The sequence below is a fragment of the Vigna radiata genome, chromosome 7, assembly GCF_000741045.1.
Source record: "Vigna radiata var. radiata cultivar VC1973A chromosome 7, Vradiata_ver6, whole genome shotgun sequence".
Lineage (NCBI taxonomy): Eukaryota > Viridiplantae > Streptophyta > Magnoliopsida > Fabales > Fabaceae > Vigna > Vigna radiata.
Genome location: NC_028357.1, coordinates 14799630 through 14805271, shown reverse-complemented (window position 1 = coordinate 14805271; position 5642 = coordinate 14799630).

Here is a 5642-nt window from a genome sequence, read left to right as displayed (position 1 = left end):
AGAGCTCGCTTTGATAGTCATTCAAATGGCAGGATCATATCAAACCTTTGCAGAGGGTGCCTCTATCAATAGATCACCTTTATTCACAGGTGAAAACTATGCATTCTAGAAGGTTAGAATGCAAATTTTTATTGAGTCTATTGATTGTGAGATTTGGGATGTTATTGCATCTGGTTCGCCTATTCCTACTAACGATTCGCAGGAACCAAAGCCCCGTGATAAGTGGACCATTGAAGAGAAGAAAAGAATTCAAAATGACGTGAAAGCCCGAAATATAATTGCATTTGCTCTAACTATTGACGAGTTTTATAGGGTCTCTGTTTGCAAAACCGCTCAAGAGATGTGGGACGTACTCAGAGTAACTCATGAAGGAACAGATGATGTTAAGAGGGCGAGAAAGAAAACGTTGATTCAAGAGTATGAAATGTTCAGGATGAAGCAAGGAGAAACAATTTCAAATGTTCAAAAATGCTTCACCAACATTGTCAATCATCTCATTGGTCTAGGTAAGTCATTTGACAATGATGAGCTTAACATTAAGATCTTGAAATCTTTAGACAGGTCGTGGCAACCAAAAGTGACTGCGATTTCGGAGTCACAAAACCTCAACATGATGACTATGGCGGCATTATTCGGAAAGTTGAGGGAACATGAACTTGATCTTGGAAGACTTGATGAAGAAGAAGCAAAAGCCAAAAACAACAAAAAGAGTTTGGCCTTAAAGTCTGAGGTTGAGAGAAGCAAAGGCAAATCAGAAGATGAAGACTCACACGAAGAAGAAAACTTAAGTCTTGTGATTAAAAGGTTAAACAGGTTCATGAAGTCTAGAGGTAAAGGGAGATTTAGATACGAAAAGAAAAAAAAACAAGGATCTTCCTCAAATTACCGATGCTATGGCTGTGGAGAAAATGGGCATCTAAAAGTGGACTGCCCAAATCAAAAGAAGGGTGAAGACAAGAAAGAGAAGAAGAACTTCAAGAAAAAGAAGGCCTACATTGCATGGGAGGATGACAATGAGACCATCTCAGATTTAAGTGATTCAGATGAAGAAGCCAACATCTGGTTAATGGCAGATGATGATAATGTCAGTCAAGTAAGTAACTCTAGCTATTCTGATAATGATAGTCAATTTGGTGAAGAAGAATTGCATGAAACTTACGCTGCATTATTAATTGAATCTGAAAAATTAGATGTTGCTCACAAGAAACTGAAAAAGGATTTTAAAAATTTAAAATCTCAATTTGATAGCCTTCTTGAAGAAAATAAGAATTTGAAATTTAATATTGAAGATCTTAATAAGGAAAATAATGTTTTGAAAACAGAATTTACAAATATGTCAGAAGAAAACAGAAGTTTGAAAAATAAATTCTTATTTCAAGCAGAAGAAATTAGAAATTTGAAAGATAAAATTTTATATCATGAAAAAGAAAAATATGTTGCTAGTAATGAATGCGAATCTTGCATAAAATTTAAATATTTACTAGAAAATATAACCACAGGAGAATGTAGTAAAATTTTTGAAAGAAAGGTTGTTAAAAAGAAATTTGTTCCTAAAAATAAATATGATAATAGAACCCGTAGAACGTGGGTAGAAAAAGGAACAATAAACAGAAACACTAATGTTGTATCTTGTTTTTATTGCATGAGAAAAGGCCATACCTCAAACAAATGCAGAATTAAACATTATGGTGTTTCTAGTGGAAAATATGTTTGGGTTGCAAAACGATTTTAAATACCTAACCCAAAAGGACCCATACAAAGGAGTTGGGTACCTAAATAGCTTGTTCTTTCTATTTTGTAGGAATTATCAAATTCAAGGAAGTTCATGTGGTGTTTAGATAGTGGATGCTCAAAACACATGACAGGAGACAAGACAAAATTTAGAAACTTCCGGAAAAAAGAACAAGGATTTGTCACATACGGGGACAACAACAAAGGGAGAATTCTTGGAAAAGGAGATATTGGAAGTAAAGACACCCTGATGATCAAAGACGTACTGTATGTAGAAGGACTAAGGCACAATTTAATTAGCATTAGTCAACTATGCGACAAAGCACTCAAGGTAACCTTTGAACAAAATTCTTGCACCATTTTCAAAAATGATTCTTCTGAAGTTGAACTAAAAGGAATTAGACATAATAATATTTATTTAATTGATTTAGAAAATGTATCAAATAAAAATATTTCATGTTTAGTTGTGAAAGAAGAAAATCCATGGTTGTGGCACAAGCGTGCGCCTCATATTCATATGCAACAATTAAATAAACTCATTTCTAGAGATTTAGTAATTGGTCTACCAAAATTAAAGTTTGTAAAAGACAAGTTGTGTGATGCATGTCAACAGGGTAAACAAGTTAAAACCTCCTTTCAATAAAATAATGTTGTTTCTACTTTGAAACCCTTAGAACTCTTACACATGGATTTATTTGGTCCTTCAAGGATAAAAAGCTTTGGTGGAAATTATTATGCTTTGGTTATTGTAGATGATTTTTCAAGATATACTTGGACCTTATTTCTTACTCTTAAAAATGAAGCTTTCAAAGAATTTAAAAAATTTGTTGTTTTAGTTCAAAATGAAAAGGATCTAAAAATAAAAGCTATTAGAAGTGACCATGGTAGTGAATTTCAAAATGAATTATTTGAAAATTTTTATGAAGAACATTGTATTTCTCATAACTTTTCTGCACCTAGAACTCCCCAACAAAATGGAATTATAGAAAGAAAGAACAGATCCTTAGAGGAACTTGCTCGTACTATGTTAAATGAAAATAATGTTCCTAAACAATTTTGGACTGATGCTGTGAGTACTGCTTGCTATGTTTTAAATAGAATGCTTATTCGACCTATTTTGAAACGTACTCCATATGAACTTTTTAAAAATAGAAAACCAAATGTCTCTCATTTAAAATTTTTTGGATGCAAATGTTATGTTTTAAACAATGGAAAACAAAATTTAGGAAAATTTGATTCCAAAGCTGGTGAAGGTATTTTTCTTCGATATTCTTTAACAAGAAAAGCATATCGAATTTTTAATCGAAATACTTTCACAATAGAAGAATCTGTACATGTTGCTTTTGATGAAATTGTGGACCTTGAGGTAAAACCTCTTGAGTCAGAAGAATCTGATGCAGGTAGTAGCGAAAATTTATCAAAGACACCAACTGAAGAAAAAGATGTCAATCCTCAGGATGAAGAGTTAAGCAAAATATGGCAACAACCCAGAGAATTATCATTAGACAATATTATTGGCGACATCACTAAAGGGGTAAGCACAAGAAGCAATGTAATAAATTTTTGCATGAATGTTGCTTTTGTGTCACAGATGGAACCAAAAAACATCAAAGAAGCCCTTCAAGATGAACAGTGGTGTATTGCAATGCAAGAAGAACTCAACCAGTTTGAAAGAAATCAAGTCTGGTAACTAATTCCCAGAAAAGACACTCATCAAGTAATTGGAACAAAGTGGGTGTTTAGAAACAAACTGGATGAAGAAGGGAATATCACCAAGAATAAAGCTAGGCTTGTTGCACAAGGATACAGTCAAGAAGAAGGTATAGATTATGACGAGACATATGCTCCGGTTGCCAGGTTAGAGGCAATACGCCTACTTCTTGCCTATACATCTATAATGAAATTTAAACTATTTCAAATGGATGTTAAAAGTGCTTTTCTAAATGGGTATATCAAAGAAGATGTTTATGTCGAACAACCACCAGGGTTTGAAGATTTTAAACATCCTAATCACATCTATAAATTAAAGAAAGCACTTTACGGTTTAAAACAAACACCTAGATCTTGGTACGAAAGACTTAGCAATTTTCTAATAGAAAATGATTTCAACAGAGGAAAAATTGACTCAACATTGTTTATCAAAAGAGAACGAAAACATTTTCTAATTATTCAAGTATATGTTGATGATATCATATTTGGATCATCTAACAAAACTCTTTGTGAGAATTTTGCTAAAACCATGCAGGGTGAATTCGAAATGTTAATGATGGGAGAGCTTACATACTTCCTCGGGCTTCAAATCAAGCAGAAGGAGGAAGGTACATTCATCTCTCAAACTAAATATTGCAAAGAAATCCTTAAAAAGTTTGAGATGGACAAATCTAAAGAAGCGTCTACTACCATGGGAACATCATGTTACTTGGACAAAGATGAGTCAGGTAAAGAGGTAAATCAAACAAAATACAGAGGTATGATTGGTTCTTTATTATATCTTACTGCTAGTAGACCTGATATTATGCAAAGTGTTTGTGTGTGTGCTAGGTACCAATCTAGTCCTAGGGAATCTCATCTTACTGCACTTAAGCGTATTTTAAAATATCTTAAGGGAACAAGATCTTTTGGATTATGGTATCCTTTAGGAGCTGAACCTAGTCTTATAGGATTTTCAGATGCTGATTATGGAGGTTGTAAGATAGATAGAAAAAACACTAGTGGAACCTGTCATTTTCTAGGTTGCTCTCTAGTTTCCTAGCACTCTAAGAAGCAAGCCTGTGTAGCCTTATCAACCACTGAAGCTGAATACATTGTTGCGGGTAGTTGTTGTGCACAAATCTTATGGATGAAACAGCAATTAGAAGACTATGATATTCATCTAGATCATATTCCACTTAAGTGTGATAATACTAGTGCCATAAATCTTACAAAAAATCCTATCATGCATTCTAGAACCAAGCATATTGAAATTAGGCATCACTTCCTTAGAGATCATGTGCAAAAAGGGGATTGTGAAATAGAAGGATTTAGTAAGCCTGCAAACTTGACCCTCTTTGCAAATGTTTAGTCCAGGTGGAGGTTCCATGTACACTTCCTAATTCAAATCTCCATGTAGGAAGGCGTTATCCACATCTAGTTGGTGTAAAAACCAGTTTTTAGAGGCTGCTAGTGCAATAAGTAACCTAACTATAGTCAGTTTAGCAACGGGGGAAAATGTGTCAAAAAAATCAATCCCTTCTTGCTGAGTATACCCCTTTGCTACAAGTCGAGCTTTATGCCTTTCGACAGTACCATCAGCCTTATACTTCACTTTATACATCCATCTACATCCAATGGCAGTTTTTCCTGGAGGAAGCTCAGTCAGAAACCAAGTTTTATTCTCCTCCAAGGCTTTGATTTCCTTTTGCATAGCATCTTCCCATTCATACACACCTTTTGCTTCTTTATAAGTTTGAGGTTCAGTGTTGGCAGCTAAAGCCATAGTATATCTTAGATGTTTCTCTGTCAAAGATTCACAAGACAACAAATCAGAAATGGGATAGGGTGTTTTCAAATTGTTATTCAAAGCCAAGGATTGATTCACCTGATGTATATAGTCATCTAGATATCCTGGGTGCCTTCTAATTATGTCAGATCTTCTGCACTCAGGACCTTCTCCACTGTCACTGGCTTGATTCCCAGTATTACCGTGGTCAGTGTTACTTTGTTCTGTTTCTCCCTCTATAGATTCTGCACCATTGTCAGTGACAGAATTGTCCACAGGGTCATTGTTGACAAATTGGCAAGTGTACCAAATCGTACAAGTAATATAAATGGTAAGACCAAGTATCGTTTTCCCAAGAGACTCGCGTGGCTTCCTCGTTCGCGTGAATTAAAATAATAAGACTTGAAAAATAAAAATTAATAAATTGGATTTG